This window comes from Crocodylus siamensis, chromosome 15 (assembly GCF_052110815.1).
Source record: "Crocodylus siamensis isolate JL-2025a chromosome 15, ASM5211081v1, whole genome shotgun sequence".
Classification (NCBI taxonomy): Eukaryota; Metazoa; Chordata; order Crocodylia; family Crocodylidae; genus Crocodylus; species Crocodylus siamensis.
In genome coordinates this window covers 42,981,484-43,000,833 of record NC_143409.1, presented here as the reverse complement: position 1 = coordinate 43,000,833, position 19,350 = coordinate 42,981,484, and the positions used below count along the sequence as shown (strand labels likewise).

General features: G+C 44.3%; 1 pseudogene; it reads left to right on the top strand.

Moving 5' to 3' along the window:
• Nucleotides 1–19,350, top strand: part of LOC149852485 (zona pellucida sperm-binding protein 3-like) — a 43,890-nt pseudogene that overhangs the window by 8,905 nt on the left and 15,635 nt on the right.

Sequence of the window (19,350 nt, the reverse complement as noted above, 5' to 3'; positions counted from 1 at the left end):
AACTGTGGACTCTATGGATGCCAATCCTGAAGGGTCAACTCTCTAGCCAGATGGCCAGTAAGGCACTTCTAGAGAGATGCATCTTCCAGACATAGTAAGCCCTGAAAAACATGTTGTACTTACTGGGTGAGGGTGGCCCTATCTCTACCAAAAATGGTAGATTTTGATGGTTCAGGGTTAATGAGGATGATACAGTGCTAAGAGATGGATCAAGACTGATTCTGATCCCTTCTCACAAACTCCTTTTCTATGTACCTTGGCCAAGTCAATCTGTGTCTCTTTTTTTCCATCTGCAGAAACATAAGTAATCCTTACAGCCCTGGGAAATCCAGATTAGTTTCCTAATGAGGAGGATACCCTGGAGATAAGCACAACAGAAAACTTCAAATCCCATACGAATAAAGAGTCATTAACCCATTCATACCCAATATCTACCTAGGTGGCTCCTCAAAGGAGCAAGAGGCTGATGTTACTGTTGGACCACTCTTTATTGCTGATCCAGCAAAAAGCTCTTGGGGTCACTTGGCAGGCCCAGTGAAGCTGACATCAGAGGGTACAGAACAAGGCTGTAGACCTAGATTTCCTTTTTTTTTCTTTTCTTTTCTTTCCAATTTAGGCTGACCCAAAGCCAAATTCTTGCTGACTCTTTCAAAAAAACAGCTGTTTTTTGAGGTCCACTCCCAACATCTGATTTAACTCAGATGCTTAACCTTTGGTGTGATTGAACCCTTTCTATCTCATGTTTTTCACTAGAAAACAAATGTCATATTGAGGTTCTTCCCTTTTAAAAGTCCAGTGCAGGATGCAGTTTTTTGCAGACTTCCAAAACGGCTTGTTTAAATAAACAAATACTTCCCCTTCTCCCTCCCCTGCTCAAAACTTCGTTTTGGTAGATTTAATATCTGCCCAGAAAAAAACCTCATCTTGTCCAGCTGTAGTAAGGAGTTTAGCCACTGCTAGGTGGGTGATAAAGTTTTCTGGCTAGTGCACTAAATTAGAACCTATTTCCTCGTCCAGTGCTGCAGAAGGGTCCAGGGCGAGACTGGGGTTGGCTGTAGTGACTACAGCCTCTGTTGTCACTCGTCTTGCCCTGGGATTTTTTTGTGTAGACAAAAACACAGCAACTGCATTCCTGTAGACTTGTAACAGTCTCACAGGAAAGAGATCCATCCTAGTCTATGGTCCATACTACCAACGTAGCTGAAGGAGGGAGTGAGTTAGATAGAGACTTGCTTATAAACAGCAACTGATCATGGGATTTGAGGTTGAGTGATACTTTCTGTGACCCAGCATACATGTAAATACAGTAATTTCTTCTGTGTCTTTGGGGTGCCTAAGTTTGGCAGCTGCATTGTTTTGCCTCAACAGAACTGGGTCTAATGGTGGTTGCCTGACAATAACTTAAGGCAACTGTACGCCTTCTAGAGCAACTGAAGACCATCTTGTGATTGGGTTGTTGTCTACAAGCTACCTTTTAACTTGAATGGTTGGTTCCAGATGAATGCCTTTTGAGCACTATATAAATAAAAACTTTTGGAGGTTTCTCTAGTTACGCTACAACAGAACATGTTAATGATAATCATAGCATAAACAGGGTAATATGCAGTTCTGTTGGAAGACTCAAGCTTGTCCCCTTGGTTTGTCCTTAGCGTACATTAAACTAGACCACATGTAGCCTGAGAAGCTGGAGTTCTCTGTGGAGGTTGCATAGAAGATGAACATTTTCAGAGTGGGGTGGGCGAGTTCTGTAAGTATAGTACAAGTTGCTGCATCATCCCATGTTTTCCATGGTGTCAGTTGTCACCAGCTCAGAAATGCCACAGGAAATTAATACTCGTCCATGTATTGAAATGTGCCTAGGATTTATAATGAAGTTGAGAGATTGGGATTACCCTTGCTCATTTTGTCATCCTGGCTTTGTCCCCTGTTCAACATCATTTGTCTTTTCTGAAGACTGAGAGGAAAGTATTCACTTTGGGTTTTCCTGGACCAGACCTAGATCTTCTTTGACCTCTACTCATCTTTCACTCATCTACACATAATGGCTCCCTTTCCTTTCCTTATTCTCCTTTATTTATACAGCAGAAGAAGCTATTGTACTCTGTTTTAAAATATCCTTTAAAAGATCTAGCCCTGGTTGACTTTTCTGGGAAGTCTCACTTCATCTGTCTATGCTTGTTGACCTCTAAGACATGACATTCTCGTTAGTTCAGTGACAATGAAGAAATTCGTCAGCTACTGCTTCTGGGAAAATCCTTGCCCTACTTTTGTTAGTGACATTTGTTCTCCGATCTGTATCTGGGAAGTTAGTCATGCTACCGGGAATTGTTTCTCTTTGCCACAGAGACTTCCTTCCACAGCCACACTTGGTCTCGGGGATCTGTAGCAGACTCCCAGCATGACCCTAATAGAGCCCCTTCTACCACCTTTCCCCAAGCAGGTTCGGCCAGACTATTCAAACATATGAGAACTAGCTGGTATTCTTTATCTTTCCTTTGAGGCAGAGCGGTCTTCCTTCAGGCAGACCACTACAACTGGATGCTTTTCTCAACTGCTGAACAACTAAGCAAGAAGCCTTTTTTTGGAGAGAGATTCCTGGCTACTCTGAGTAGCCTTCCTGGATCACTTAACATGAGTCCATATGGGGACAGCCAAACCCATGTGAAGGCAACACCTCAGCTTCTCACTCCATGACCACCAATGAAAGGATCCTATTACCAGAATGTTCCTTGCACCATGATCTGTTGAAACAACCTTTTGCCATCTCTCCAGTAGCATTAGCTAGCTCAGGACACAGCATTAACTTCCTCTGATTATTTTTTTTCTTCCTGTATGTTGCTTCACAAAACCTCTTGTGAAACTCATCTAGCATCTATCGTAAAAGGTGGTAGAATGATATTTGCAGGCTCCATAACAATCCCTTCTGCATAGTCAAAATGCCTGGACTAACCAGGTACAAACCCTTATAACTTCACTACTCTTTTCCCTTGTGACACCGGGCTAAAACTTTGGCTGCATAGAATCAGCTTGCACATGCTGGGTTTACCACAGTATACTTTGTAACAATGAAGGTGTCATTGGTGTACTTACTTAAAGTAGGAGAGATCAAATGGAAAGTCTTAGCTGCTTGGCTAAGAAAGATAATGTGGGCAAGCCATGCACATTCCTATAGAATATGGCTTTTCTTTGCTTGATGTAAATACTTAGGATGCTGATTGATCTTAACATGTTATATTCAAGGGACAGCAAGTCCATGGGAAATGCAAAGATGTCTGGGAGTGTGGTGTACAAGCAATGTGAATTTTTTATTACAGTGCTGATGAAAGCCCAGAGAGAATTTTTAATGTCCCTTCATCTCAAGCACTTTCTCCCCTCCTCTGCACATGCTCTGAGAGCTGGTACTTGTACCTGGTCCTTCCTTGACCTAATGAACCTGGTCTCAGCATAGTACAGCAAATCTTAAGAAGGGCATAAAGGACTCAGACTTTCATGAATTTCTCTTTGGCCTTAACTGTTGCCAGCATCTTCTGAAAATTGCTGATGGCAACTGCATCGTCTACATGTGTCTGTGGGCAGCTGGAAAGTTCCTGTCCTTAAAAACTCATGGGCCATATCCCAACCCAAAGTATTTGCTCTAGGTAGGCTTGTTTTTGTAATGCATTCAAATTGCAGTCTATTGATTATTGGTGCATGGCTGAAGCTATTGTTATAAAACCTCATGAGGTGCGGTGGTAGAATTTAATTCTCCGCATGTACAAAATTAAGCCCAACCTATGGGCTCATGTGTCTGATAGCAGTGCAGGAAATCCCTTGAAAGACAGGTGGGATTTTAAGGGTCTAGGATTGTATTCATATAGAATGATTTCTAGGTTATAGTCTTCTTAGAATGAAGCATTTGGGCTTTAAAAAGCTGGAATAATATAATGGCTAAATGGTTTCAGCCCAGGAAAAACCTCATCTTTCTAGCTTGAGGATTAAAATATTCATGTTTTATGTACAAGCTGCTGATTTCCCAAAAGAGCTACAAAGATTAACCACCCTCTGCTTTTTTTCCCCTTTTTTCTCTTTTAGTTGAACAAGCTGATGTGGCTCATAAGGCTATGCCTTGTACATGGCCATGATGCTTCACACCAAACCGAAGCTATTGGCTTTTTTTCAAAAATCATGTTTACATTCCATACCTGGGGGAGAAACCTTTCACCAGATGGTCACAGTTGCAACATGTTGAGGCAAATCAGAAGCCTGGCTTAAGTTTTTTTTCATTATGCAGTTTCAGGTGTGCTGCTTCAGATGGGGAGCCCCTTTTGCCCACCCCCTGTCTGCAGAGCATGTGGGCCTGTTCCCATTCCCACTGTGAGAGCTTAGGTTGACAGCTCTCACTGTAGAGCTCAATGCCCCATCACAATCCCTAAGATCATCCAGGAGCAACTTCCTGCTAATACTGCTGGTACTCCAAGTCTGCTTGCAGAAACATGTGGGAGGTGCTTCTCCATAGGTCCTTCCTCAACTCTGGAACTCCCTCTCGCTTGAGGTCTGTTTGAGCTTGAACATCTGGAAATGCCATAAGGTTTTCTTATTTGGGCAGGCATTTAGCAAGCTGGGCTAGGCTGGGATACTGAATGTAGAGTTTGTTTCATATTCTGTTCTGTTAGCTTTTATATGTTGTTTCTGTCTTTTGCAGCAAGCCATCCTGAGCCTCTGTTGGGAAGGCTGGCATATGAATCAAATAAATAATGCTTTTAGCTTCAACAGTCTTAAGGTTGATTCCAGCTCTCTACCAGGATGGTGGCTGTCATAAGTGAACTTCAGAGGATTTCCAACACTTAGGATGAGCTGTTCTTGTCCAGAAGGTGTATATAGCCAATTGAATGGTGTGAGTTTTTTCCCCCTTGTACCTGATCTCTAGAACATGCCAGTCTTTCATAATTACAGAGCATGTAGAGGTTTGCGCTTTTTAGCTCTCAGGGTATCCAGTTCAATTCCTAGGTGCCAGCCAAGATCCTGCTACTTTCCCCCATCCAGAACATTTGCATTCAAAATAGTGATGGGAGAAAGGTTTGGGCAGATCTTCAGTCAACTGAAGCATGAAGCAAATCAACTCCTTCATTGTTGTGAGAATCAGTATCTGTACATTGGTGTGGTAATAACTAACACAAACTACAGGGGTATATGTATACTTAAGAGCATAGGAGAGTAGGGCTGGAAAGGACTTCATCTTGTCCAACCCTCTGCTCAAAGTAGGATCAGCCTTGACTGAACAACCCCAGTAACGTGTTTGTCCTGCTTTCAAAGATTTCCAGGGAGACTTGACAATTTTTCAAAGTAGCTGGTTCCAGTGCTTGACCATCTTCATAGTCAGAAAGTTCTGCCTAATCTCCAACTTAAATTCCCTTTGCTGCAGCTTGAGAAGAAAAGTCTATTGATATCCCCCTTGTAATTGCATTTCAGGCATTTGAAAACTGTTATCAAATGCCCCCTCTCTACCCTCCTAGTCTTCTTTCTCCAGATTAAATAATCCTACTTTGTATAAAGAGTACTATTATTGGCAGGTAGGCATAGAGATTGCATTGGTTGCCCATCTGCAGCTTCAATAAAGTTGTGCACTGGAAATGATTTCCTCAGTCAAGTTTTTTTTAAAGTTTTGGCAACAAGGGTGGCTCCAAATGACAAATTAGAGGGTTTCTTAGGCCCAATCTGGTTAATAGCCACAGGTGGAAGCTGGAGTCTCTTGCCCTTTTGATTGGTTGTAATGCTATACCACCAGTCAGTGAAGTAAGATGGCTGCCAGTGACCCCTGGGGGGTTTGTTGTAGTTTAACCCTAATTTGGGATTCTGAACCAGTGAGGAAATAGAAGGATTTGGGTTGGAATAGGTCCTATTTGAACTCTTGGTGCTGAAATCTTTTTTCCAGGCCTCTGGCCAGAAGAGGATAAGGTCATTACAAGCAACTAAAATATTCTCATGGCTTTTTTCTGATTCATGCTAGTTTACCAGTCAAGGAATGAGGTAGACTGTGACAGTGCTTGCTTTCAGTATGTATTGTCAATTTTTCCTTCTTTGGATGAAAGGCTTTTTAAATCAAAGCAATGTATTTTCAGTGTGGTTCTTTTTACTTCTGCCTGTGACAAAGAAGAGTAATGTCTCCCACCCTGAAGGAGAAGCCTGCTCCAAGGCCATTGAAGAACTGCAGTGTGTCTAGTTGGTAACCCTGATTTTCAACCTCCAACCAGCAAGGAAAATTCTGACAAGGAACAGCGTGTATTAACGTTACTTATTGCTCCATAGCCTTTCCTTGATTAATGAAAGGGCCAGAAATTGCTTTTTTAATGTGATGAATTGCCCTGGTGGAATTTCCCCTTCATTGTTTGAACAAAGGAGAGAAGGATGGAGTCAGTGTTTTGTCTGTAAGAAAGAAAATACTTTGCTGTGATACACAGATTCAGGAGGTAAAATTGAGACATCCCAGGAAACCCCCTGTACTGAGAGGAGAAGATAGGGGTTGGAGAGGGGAAAAGGAGCAAGTTGGTGGTGAGTGTTAAGGAAAGGAATATTAGATGCATATATGTTAAGGGCACAGGGACGCCTTGTGATGATCTCCTTGACCTCCTGTATAATACAGGCCAAAAATGAAGAAAAGGGCCTGCGTGGTAGACGGTGTAATGACACAGATGCTAAGAACAAGCCAGAAGGGGCAAAGGAGATTTGTAGACTAATATGGAATGGCTCATTGGATTAGGGAGCAAGCCAGGCTCCCTAACCTAGCCAAATCCAACCTGCCAAAAGGATTCTCTTAAAATAAACAGACAAGGCCAGTCCCCTATTGGCTTCCCTGGGGCTTTGGTTCTGAAAAGAGGCCTTCAGAGTGCAGGAGCTGTAATTCTCTGGCATCATCATCCTATTCAGTTCTTGCAAAACATGCAAGTCCCTTGGCAGGTTAGTCGCAGTCTGGAAATGTGTGCACACATAGATGCTGAGATCTTATCTTTGTCTCCTTGGTCATGCTTTGCCAGAAACATCACACTATAAAATAACTCAGATATGTTTTGAAGTAAGGGTGGTAAGGAGGTCTGGTTACTTTGCTCAGGTTATTTGCCAGTGGCAGGTTTGTCATTGATATTTAAGTTGAGGGACTTGGAAGGCAGCCCTGGAGCTTGTTACTGTGATTGGGGGACTGATGGGTAAATGTCACATTGAGAAACAATGGAGAAAGATGGATCTGATTTGCAAAGCACAGTTGAGCACAGCCTGAGCTGCTGTAGCCCAGAGTCTGGGAATCCCATGTCATGCATGGGAAGGAGGCAAAAGCTTGGGGGTTTTTTTAACCCTAAAATCTGGGAAAACCCCGAGTCATGATGCTGTTCTAGGACATGAACAAATTAGTCTGGGCTGTCATTATTCTCAGAGTCAATGACTTTCTTGATGTGTTTTGCCTGCTTTGTGGACAAGTGGGAAGGGGCTGGCCTTTTCAGTGTCTGTACAGTTGTAAATAGGGTGCAAAAACAGCAACTCTTCCAGTTCAGTTGTTATCAGTCTCCTTGTGGGGACAAAGGCCCAGGAGATGGTGAGTCACCTGGGTTAGGTCATTACCCAGTCCAGCTAGAAACAAGGGTGTCAAACCACTGCAAATAAAGTTTTCCAGGCTAAATTGCACACCCTCTTACTCAGGCAGGCCTTGATATTTCACAGCATTTTTATGCCTAGAAAAACTATTTTAGGTCTATTTTAGGCTCATCAGCAGTTGGAAGCAGCAACAACAGAAGTCCCTACCTCACTGTCTAGATGCATAGATAAGAAAGCCAAGTAACCACTTTGTAAAGCACCCACAAAACAAATTTTTCTGCACCATCTGTGGTGCATCCAGAACCTGTTTTATTAGCACATATGGAAAATAAGTAGTGCAACTCACTTGTAGCTTTCCCACCCATGGGTAATCCATCCATCCCAGCTTCATACCAAATGAACCTTTGTGCAGCAATACCTGGTGTTCTCTCACTCTATATAATTACAGCTGTTTCTTTATTATCATTCATTTCTCTCACACATACAAGCACCTGAATAAGCACATAATTAGGAAGCAGTATATGCTGGCAGAACAATCAATTTGGATGGATTAATAATGGATCTGAGTATATATTATATTCATTCACTTGTGTCTCGGGCTTGCTGTAAATGGCATAGTATATTAAAACATTTGTGATGCTTGGTAACCGGCCTTCAAGCCAACTCATTAATTAAGAGAAAATAATTCTTTATGTAATCAGGAGGACACTATCAAGTGCTTCTTTATTGAACAATTTCCTTTTTCTTGTTTTTGTTTTTTTTAAGGACTAAAAAAAAATTGCTAGAAATACTCCCTTGGGAACTGGAAGTTAAAGGGCCAGGTTATTGTCTTGAGCACTGTACATGCACCACACGCACACACACTTCCTTATTCCCCTGAACAGGTGCACTTCTGCACCAACTACCTTTAGTGTGGGAAGCTGCTTTGTTCATCCAATATGGGAGTGGGAAAGGACAGAGAATGGAGGAAGCCTTGACTCTCTTATCCTGTGTCCCATAAGCAGGGCTTATGGAAACTACAGAGTTAACCCCCAAGATAAAATCTACCTGGGAGTAAGCTAGCAGTATATATAGCAATTAACACCTCATATGGAAATCTAAATACCATGTTAACCAGAGATACAGAGTCTCAGGAGAGGTGTTGAGATATTCAGGTTTTTTTCATATCCCAAATCTCTCTCTTTTTTTAGGCAACTGGAAATCTAAAACAGCCCTTTTCCATTTCAAGTTAGGAGATTCATCAGCATTGACTGTTACCCTTTCACAAACTGGCCTCTTCAGTCAAACATTTCAGCTGTGAAATTTCTGACCGGCTTGAATGACAACCATATTCTTCAAGCAGTTAGTTTGATGCCTGTGGGTTCTTGAACTTACTTGTTAATGGAAGCCTGGCATAACACACAGACATTTCTTGGGGTATGTTCATTGAATGTGTAACTGGGCAGTGTCCTAGGGTGGCCATGATCTCCCCTAGCACCCCATTACCATGATAAGTTTGCCTCAAATCCCCCTCAAGTCTTGCCCACCTTGTCTTTGATGTCATTGTATAATAGGGAAGCTGCCTATCCATCCTCTTGGGACAGGGTACAGCAGAAAACTGCCCTTCTCTGGGGCTTCTCGCTGCCCCCTCTCTGGGGCTAGGGTTCCCATGCTGCCATGGATCCCCTATGAGGCCTCCTCCAACCCCTAATAGCCTCACCCAAACCTCTGGTGATTAAACAGCAAACAAACCCAAGCCCCTGGGCTATAACGTAAATCCTAGCCACTTAGCCAAAACATCATTCAAGTCACCCCAAGGGTGCTCTATCTCTCCCCCAGTATCAGGCTTCTCATGCAATCCAGCCTCTCCTCCTCACTCACTTAAGCAAAGCTCCTTCCCTCTTAGCAGCCACCAACAACTCCCCCCTTGGCTTGTGATTTATATAGGAACCAGACCCTGCCCCTTCTGGTCAGCTGACCAGGTGCAGGTGTGGCCACTTCCCTCATTAACTGATTGTCCCAGCAACCTGCATCTGGGTCCTTATCTCTGCTTTCAAAGTAGGGAGCACCTTTGTGCCCTGCTACAGAATGCATCCTGTTGGGAAGAGTTGGGCTGAAAGTTTTGAAGGCTGCTGCCCTTTACCTACAAAATGGGTAGCAGCTGTATAAGTATTTCAAGAGTACCTCTCACACCTGACTGGCGGGACCATCATTTGCAACTGAATCGTTTCTGTCCACCACAGTCTGCATCCCAGGGCTGAGTGCCATAGCATGTAGAACTGTTGCCCTTGTGCACACACTAGTGCCCTGCCCTTGGCAGAAGGGGGAACTCAGTGCTCCAAGTGCTGGTAGTGTCCACAGGTCTGCCAAAACTTATTCTTGAAAAGTGTCATGCATTAGGATGTACTCCAATGATCAGGGTGGAAGAGTTTTCCTCTATCTTTCTTTCCCCATCATGACTTCACTTTAATACCTCTTGTGGACAGCACCCTTTGGACAGCTCTGTGATGCCAGCAGAAGACCAGAGCACCCAACTTAGCTTTGGGAAGAAAAAACCTTGATCTTTTAGTTCAGTGATTCTCAACTAGGGTCATAGGTCACCTGTGGTGCTGTGAGATACTTTGAAGGGTGCCACAGGAAATGTGAGGTGATAAACATATAAAGGCAGGCTCCAGTGCGAGGTATGAGGAGAGAAAAACAGATAAGGACAGCTCTCCCTGCCTGGCCATTCCCCTGCCCCTACCGCCTGGCCCTTCTGCAAGGAGGTAAGCACTATAATAAATAAAGTAGCTTTGAAATGGGATGCTGCTTATTTCACAAAGGATGCCTCGAGTCTAAAGGGTTTGAGAAGCACTGTTCTAGTCTCTAGGTAAGAGTATCGTGAGTTCTCATGCCATTGTGCAGCATGGCGTTGTCTTCTGCCCAGTTACATCAGGGATGTCAAAAGGCAACTTGACTGGAAAATGTGGTAGGAAGACATCCATATCATCGCTCTAAAGCACAGGTGTGAAGAATAAAGGAAAGGGTCTTTCAGGTTCAGTGCTTCTTGCAAGTGAGCTCCATCCCCCAGGATGGTGAACCCCCAGCAATATTTCTCAGAGTCTCCTGTACATGGCTGGAGAAGGAGGAATTGAGAGTCTGGTAACCTTGCAGCTGGCAGATGTACGTTATTAGCAAAAACGCTCATAGCATGCCCCAGAATTGCCCCAGCTGTCATTTCTGGCAGAGGGGCTGTCTCTGAGATGCCTGGACTCAGTGTAATTACACAAGTTTGCTTTACAGGTCTCATCAAATTAAGCTCTGATTCATTCTCCTGATGCCTGGACTCCAGTTCCAGTTTCAGTAAACTTTATTTGGATCTCAGTTTAAGGACATACTATTTTAATTATGGTCTGGCAGAATGGACTGGGGGTTAAATGGGGTATGTAGGAGGGGAAACCTTTTGGGCTATGATAATATACTTCTTTCTGAATGAATGAAAGGAAGAAAGAGGCTTTTGCTTGCTTCTCAGAAAAGGCAGGGAGCCCAAGCCCAACAACCCCTGTACTCTCAGGTCCCAGATAACTTGGGAGCTGTTCTCTTCTTTATGTGTCACCAATCTGGTCAGGACACATTTGTGGAATTGGTTTTCAGTCTCATGTTCAGCTTTTGTGTTCCTGTGAGCAGTGGTGATTTCCACTGCATTTCTCCATTGCTGGCCTTATACCATGTGTCCCTTCAGCATCTTTTCTAGGTGATTTCATTCTCACTCACCAAGCTCAGCTTTACCTATCCAACCTATCTTGTCAGCTTTTCTTCAGTCACTATTGACAAAACCACCATCCTCTCTAACCCATGCTATCTCTGCCCCAGTCCCAACCTAATCAAGTTCTCACTAAATGTTCCTTCTTCCCTTCCAAAACATCTCTTGCTGTTCTCTTTCCTTTCTGTCCTTCATGAGCCCAATCCAAAATACAATGGGAAACTTTCCATCGGCTTCCATATGCTTTGAATCAGGTCCTTAACCCTGGCCCCTAATAAATGTTAAGCCTTTTGTTCTCTTTCCCACTGACTGCAGTAGTTTCCTTTCTGCCCTTTACTGTCTACTGCATACAGTGCAACCAAGATCACCTGGAGTACCGTGTCCAGTTCTGGGCCCCACAGCTGAAGAAAAATGTGACCAGTTTAGAAGAAGTCCAGAAGATAATTAAAGGCTCAGGAAATATGATTTCTGAGGAAATGCTGGAGGAGCTAGACAGACAGACACTTAGCTGGGATGGCTTATTTAGGGCTGATTCTGCCTTGAGGAAGGGGCTGGGCTACATGACCTCATGAGGTCCTTTCCAGCCCTACTTTCCTGTGACCCTATGGGCTTCTTTCCCCACTGCCCATTCCTTACTTTCAAGTCAATCCCTTCCTTGGTTGCTTTCTACCTATTGTGCCTAAATTCAAGTTCCTGATCCTTCCCTTCCAAATACTCCGGGAACTCCTCTGGCAAAATTTTACCTCAGTTCCTCTCAGTGCCCTGGGCCTTGTCTCCAAGCCACTCCTACCATGTCCTTCTACTTTCAGCTTTGTGCCTTCTTTCATGATAGTGTTAGGATCATTGTAGCCATGATGGTTCAGGAATTATGGGTGATATCTTTTATTGAACCAACTGCATAGTTGGGATAGAGTTAGACAACCTTTCAAATACAGGACATTTTTCAGGTCATCAGATGGTGGCTTCTGCAGGTCACCTCAAGAAGAATATTCTGCATTTGAAAGCATGTCTAACTCTATCCCAACTATGCAGTTGGTCCAATCAAAGATATCATCCAAATAAATTCTTGCTTTTTGTGTTCTTTCATGGTACCATTTAAGCCTGGAGCACTACCCAGGTACCCATGGATCAAATGTGCCCCATCTCCCTCAGATCCTCCTTCAAATATTGGAGGTCTTCTGAACTGATTTCCTTGTTGGTGATGCCTCCATGATTTGCTCCACTGTAACACATTCTGGGCATAAACATTGTGCTGTAATTGCTTGTATTAGAAGGTGGGAGGACTTTTGTACTGTACGGTTTGACAGCGGATGCTTTACAGATCATAATCCCTCGATGGCTCAAGTCCTGCTGAGTCCTTGCTTCAGTTGTGCAGACAGGCTGAGAAATGACACACCGGAGGCCAAATCTTCAGCTGCCGTGAATCAGTGTTGCTCCACTGAAATCAATCAACAGATTGATGCTGACATCCTCAAGGGATCTGTCTTCCACATGGGAAGAGCAAGGGTATGTGTACCCTGCGTTCCAAGCTAGCTAGGCTGGCTGCTAGTATGAGTCGAGCTGTGGCAGCATAGACTACTGTAACTGGCTTCTCATGTCAGGGTTTTGCATGCTGTACTGTAGATGTAGACTAGCCAGCTAGGTGTGTCTATACTGTACTGCATTTACTGCAGTGTGGCCATTCCCTGGGAGAGGATAATATTTCTAAGGTAAAGTCCATGAAGAATTGATGGTGGCAAACCCTCCCCTCTCCCCAAAAACCAAACAAACCCCCCAAAACCAAACCAAACCAAACCAAACCAAAAAACCCCCAAAACAAACAACAAACCCTTAAAGCTGGGATTTTCAAAGTTTGGCATCTAATTCTTATTGGAAAACCAATTGCACTGGATTACCTGATTTCTTAGGAAAGGCCAAATCTAGAGAAGTAAACTGCCTCCATGCTGCTGTGTACTGTGATTGGGGAGAGAGGGCTGGAGAGAAGCAAGCTGTAAAGGAGATGGAAGCACTGTACCTACTGTCAGTAATTGGACTCTATTTCACTCTAAGGAACTGCAGCATTCGGTTCCTTTCGCATCCCGACTGCTGGCTGCTGCAATGGTATCTCACCTTCAAGTGCTCTCATCAAGAGGCAGTTCAGAAAGCGGTGTGCCTGTGATTGCGTATGGCATGGTAATCGCTGCAAGGTGGAATTCAGTTATCGGGGTCGTTGGGGCGCAAGATGTCATTTCATGGGTTTATTTTCCAATTTATCAAGGAATAGGCCTTTCATATAATGCCAGCAAGGAGGTAATTTTAGACACAAACAGTATCAGAAGTGTACGAACGTGGTCAACAGGGCTAAGAAATGAATCCTCCAGTTATCCACAGATCTACTCGTGAAACAGCAAGGCAACCTATACACCATTATACTGGTATCAAGTCTAGCACCTGATTATACCAGCTCCTACAAACGCACATAGCAAGAGGCAGTTCTGGTTTTTCAGATCAAATAGAGCCACAAAGCAGTGTCACTGTTGTGCAGAGAGCAAGATGATGGGCCCAGTGACAGGAAAGAACTTGCCTAAGATCACAGAGGAAGCAAATCCAGGAGCTGAACTCCACTCCTACAAGACCTACAACACTGCCTTAACCATAAGGCTGTTCGTTCCTTTGAGCGTTCTCAGCTGCCATGTTCCTCCCTAGAGGTGGCTGCATTGCAAACCATGCAGCTGCATGCTGTTCAAAGCCCAATGCGGTTCTGTGGTTTTACTATACGAGTTGTTTTTGCATCAGTGACCTGATACTGAGATGGAGGGATTTGTGTTGCATTTTGGCTACCGAGGTTACTGCATCATGTTTTGATGTCCATGTCAACTTGGGTTGGCTGGAAGGGAGTCCTGTAGCAAGAGTGGGGAGAGGGGAGCAAAGATGCCCAGTAAAATTTAAGTGCTGACAAATAGAGTACTGCAGTGCAGGGGTGAATGAGGCTTAACCTCTGGCCTACAGGGACAGACAGATACATAAGGGACTGAGATACAAGTGGCCTCTTTCAGGCATTATTTGGGCACCATGCTTAGTCCATTGGAGGGAATATGGTGAAGTATGGCCTTGTTACATCCACCAGTGACTCAGGGAGGGATACCTGCTTGAAGGGAGTAGTTAATGACTTCACAATTCTATCCTGCTGGGACTTGGGGGGTCTTTCAGAGGAGACCTTAAACAGCCAGGGCCCTTTCTGCTTGTGCAGACCCCATGGCAGCTCAGTGTCAATGGTATATTACTCTTCAGATCCAGCATCCTTAGTGCTGTGTCCTGAAACAAGCCATTTGCTCCAAACCTTAGTGTGTGTATATGTGTGTGTGTGTGTGTGTGTCTGCGAGTGTGTTCGTGCACATGCATATTTCCCCTGTAGGTTCACTTGAAAGATGAGCTTGCTAATGGCAGATTAGGTGGGAGGGAGACTCTGCCAGAGATTTCAATATTCTAATTACTTTTATTACCACTGCTTCCCTGGAAATGAATAACCACGTACAATTGCCCTTTGCCTACCAGGGCTCTTGCAGCCTGTCTCTGGAAAGTGGCCCGACACCCACGCTGGAGATGGCTGAGGGTGAAGGCATCTCTCTGACATGCGAGGGAGATGCAGGCAGGGCTGGGTCAGGTGTGGATAGGGGATAAGGCCCTGGGCTGTCATTTCTGTGTGGGGTTCAGAGAGAGGAGGTGATCCTGGAGGGCTGGGACTCTTGTGGAGCAGGGGCTGCACCTCATGTTGCAGGGATTAGCACAGGGGTGGGCAAAGTCTGGGCTGCGGGCCAGATCCAGCCCGTGGCAGACTCCATTTCCCAGCAGCCCCAGTTTCCATGGAGACCGGTCCAAGCAGCACTGGGGGACCGGCCCAAGACATGGCTGGGTAGAGAGCTGCTCTGGGGCCGGGCTGGGATCTTGCTGCAGTGACAGCGTGGGCCAGAGCTGTGATCCACTGCCTGCATGCCACAGGCAGATAGCAAGCGACTAGGACCACGTGCTGTCTCTTTGGGATCCACAAGATGCATACTCAAGCCAGCTGAAAGGACTCCAGAGGAATTGCCAGTAGTTGTTACACCGTGGGCAGCAGCAGTGGCCAGGCCAGCTGTGGTGGTAGGTATCTTGCACTCCCCTCATTATGTGACTGGAGGACTTTACTTGTCTGCAGTACATTTTGGAGTGAGTTGCAGGTGTATGTGCAGTTCCTAGCATGCTGGAGTCCGGATTTCCATTCCAGTCTCTGGACATGGTAGCATCTTTCAGATGTGTCAAAGGTCACCTCAAAGACGAAAACTGTAAACTATTCTCCGTGTCCAATGGGGATGGGACAAGCCATAAGAAAGTGATGTTGCAACAAGGGGGATTTAAACTGAGCATCACTAAACACTTCCTCCCTATGAAGCTAGTGGTGTGCTGGAATAGATGACCTGGGGAGGTTGCAGAATCACTGTCCTTGATGGCTTTTGAAGGGCATGCCAGACATATAGCTGTCATAAATGGTTTAGGTGTAGATGGTTCTGCCCTGGAGTGGGGAGATGGACTGGGTGACCTCTCACCATCCCTTCCATCCATATTTTCTATGGTCCTATGATTTTATCTTAAAAACCTCTCTCAGTGCAATGCATGTCTCAGTGGCTGAGTTTAGTTAACCCAAGCTGGGTGGTGTTTTACTTTCCAGCAGCATTATGAGAACTTCCAAGCCACAGACTAGATCTTGCCAACAAAGCAGACAGCAGGGCAAGCTGTGCCTGCAGTCCCATATTCTGTATGTGTCTCACTATGGCCCTCATACCACATGCTTGGTTTTGCACCTGAATGGGATGACACAGGTGCTGAGAGTTAAGCATATGTTAGGGGGCTCGGTTCAGTCCCTCATAGTATCCCTTTAGTGCATGAACTTCCCAAATGGAGACTTGGAAAGACAAGCCCTCAGATTGGCTCCTGTTGTTCAGCCATGGGCACACAATGGGGATGCAACCCAGGCACTCAAAAAGGGAGGCTGAGTTTGGGAAAATGTGCTGCCAAAAGCCCATCAGCCTTAAATGAATTTCAACCTGTGTGAATTCCTGAAAGGAAAAGGTACAGAGAAAGGCAACCATAAGGACCAGGGGCCTGAAGCAGTAGCCAGACCTTGAGAGACTAAACAGGCTAGGACTCTTCAGTTTGAAAAGGATATGGCTGATGGGGGATATGATAGAGGTCTATAAAATCATGAAGGGTGTGGACCAAGTGACCAGGGAACTACTGTATTGCTTACCAAGTTCCTGAATACTAGAACTGGGGGGCACCTGATGAAATTAGTAGGTGACAGGTTTAAAACTAACATGAGAAAGTACTTTTTAATGTAATGTGCAGTTAACTTATGGAATTCATTGCCACAGGAAGTTGTGGAGGCAGATAGCATAGCTAGATTTAAAAAGGGACTGGATAAAGTCTTGAATGACAGATCTGTTAATGGCTATTGAACAGAATGGTTGGAGGTGTTTCCTTTGGCATCTCAAACCCAATAAATGAGGGATGCCAAGGAGGGTATTGAATAGGGGATAGATCGCTCTAGAGATGCCCATATTTGATGCTCTTCTTGTAGAGCATCCTAGGGCTGTGCGAAATGGGACCTATTCAATTCAGAGTCAGATTCAGCCTGAATCGGGGATGGCGATTCAATCCGTTGATTCGGATCACTGTCCCTGATTTGATTCACCTGAATCTGAAGATTTGATGATGATTTGGTGAATCAGCGATTTGGACATGGACACAACTTTCTTGCACTGCAGCATTCAAGAGCAGCGCTGCTACCTTAAGGCATGTAGAAAAAACATTTAAAGCTGTGTCTATGTCCAAATCTCCAAATTTTTCCACATTGATTTGGAGAGGTTAAAGTGTCCTTTCATTTGTTTCAGACTGAGAGATTTGGCCACCAAATTGGGCCGAGTCTCTGAATCCAAATCGAATCAGGGACTGAAGCTTCACACAGCCATAGCATCTATTTCTGCCACCGTTGGAGGCAGGATACTAGGCTAGATGGACATTAGTCTGACCCAGACACTTCTTAAATTCTTTTTTAAGGAAACCACTGACTGGCTCAAGGAAAAAAAAAAGATCTGGTTTCAGGGACTGATCCTCTGATTCCTGACATTGGTGCTGATCACAGATAAGCCAAGTGAAAGCAAATGAGCTTAACTGGTAAGTTAAAGACAGATCAAACTCAGACCCTTCTCACAGTCCCCATCCTCAGCAAAACTACAGTCAGGTGCAGGACTAGGTTTTCACTTTGCCTTCCTCTTACAGTACTGTCAACTCCTATGGTATTATCAGGAATCTTGCAATACGTGGTACTTTCTTAAAGTGCCTGCTCCTGAAATCCAGTGATGATAGGAGAAGCTCAACTTCCCTTTAAATAATGATTCCCTTATAAGTGAATCCCTAGGTATCCAAAAACAGAAGGCAAATAAATCATGTGCAGAATTTGTTTAAGCTTAAAAACTAATGCTTTTTAGAGACCATCTCATGTGATTTGGCCGTGGGGACATTTTTAAATGCTTGGCTTCGACACCATTGTCTTTACAAGTTGAGAAGTTAGCTTTCCTCTTACATATGTGCATAAGGAACAGCTCTGCTGAATCCCGTGGAGTTGTGTTGACGTCACTGTGTAGGAGACCAAGAATCGTTCCTTTATTGAAAATTGGAGTCGACGCACGCAGCCCCCATGAATACCAGTCTAGAAGGACATTAAACTTTTATGTCTGTATTTATGTATTAAACATGTACAAATTGGCAGCTCTGTATTAGCAATAATTTCTGAAAGAGATAAATTATTCATATGGCAACTGCATATGTTCGAGCAAATTAACTACACGGGGCTTTTTTGGCTATTAGCAAAGCAGAGCATTATTTTAAGCCCCAGGACAACCACGAATGGAATTTTTACAGTTGAAAATTGCTGCAAGTATGTTTGTGAGCATTCATCATGGGGGGTCAGATCGTTTGTTACAAGCAAAATTCAGCCCTCTGCAGAGAATCAAAATAAGGTCAAGCAAGTGCTGAAATCCTGTGGACAATCCTGCTGCACAAAGCACACTGGCCCACCCCCACTGTCCCAGGCCTCCTTTCTGAGCTAGGAAAGACAGGATACTAGGCCCAAAGGATCCAGTTTGGCATTTCATGTTCTAAACTGTTCATGAATCCCTATATGGTCCTCAGTTTTAGGGGTAGCAACTGCTGATCTGAATTGCTTTCCCAGAGTGTGCGTCATAATTTATTCACTCCTGGTTATTCGCTTTGCCACTCGTTATTCTCCAGTAAGAAAAGTCTCAGCTCTCCAATAAGACAATGTCAACAAGAGCCTGTGATTTAAGCAGGTTCTAGACTACAACCTTAAACCTTGGTCCCATCGCCAGTCCTCCCAAGCGATGGGCCCGAGCCACCAAGTTTGTGTTAGGATCAGAGCTTACCCAAAATCTCACGTGAAATGTTCAGGTTCCAATTTTGCTGTTTCTCAATCTCAGCAATCTCCACTGACTTCAGGAGATGCTTCCCATCCTCTGCAACCACAGGACAAAGCCCCAGGGCTTTGGTTAGGGGCCTGTTTCTGCTGATTGCCAGGGAATGATACTTAAAAAATAAGATGCCTGTGAAAAGGGAAGAGTATCCCGTCACTGATTCTGTGCATCACTTTGTCTCTAAGAGACAAGAGCTCCCCAAGGATTGGATTATTTCACCTCTCTCCATATTCCTGTAATAAAAAGTACGCTGCAATGTAAATGGAAACAGAGGAGTAGAAGCCGTTTGAAAACACTGCTAGTAAATTGAAGTTTTGCCTTATTTGCTGAGATAATTTAGTGTAATTCGCTGCTAATGAATTAATGCACCACTTCTTGTTCATTATAGCTTTCCTAATTTGATTGGAACTCTAAGTGCTATCTAACTTCATTACCAGCAAATATTAATGCAATAAAGCTGGCTTTGGTAGAGCCCAGCTTTCTCAGTGAATTCTGGCTGGGGTCTCTGCTAGGCTGCTGGCAGAGAGATTGCTGTCTTCTGTCCCAGCATCCAGCAATGTGAAG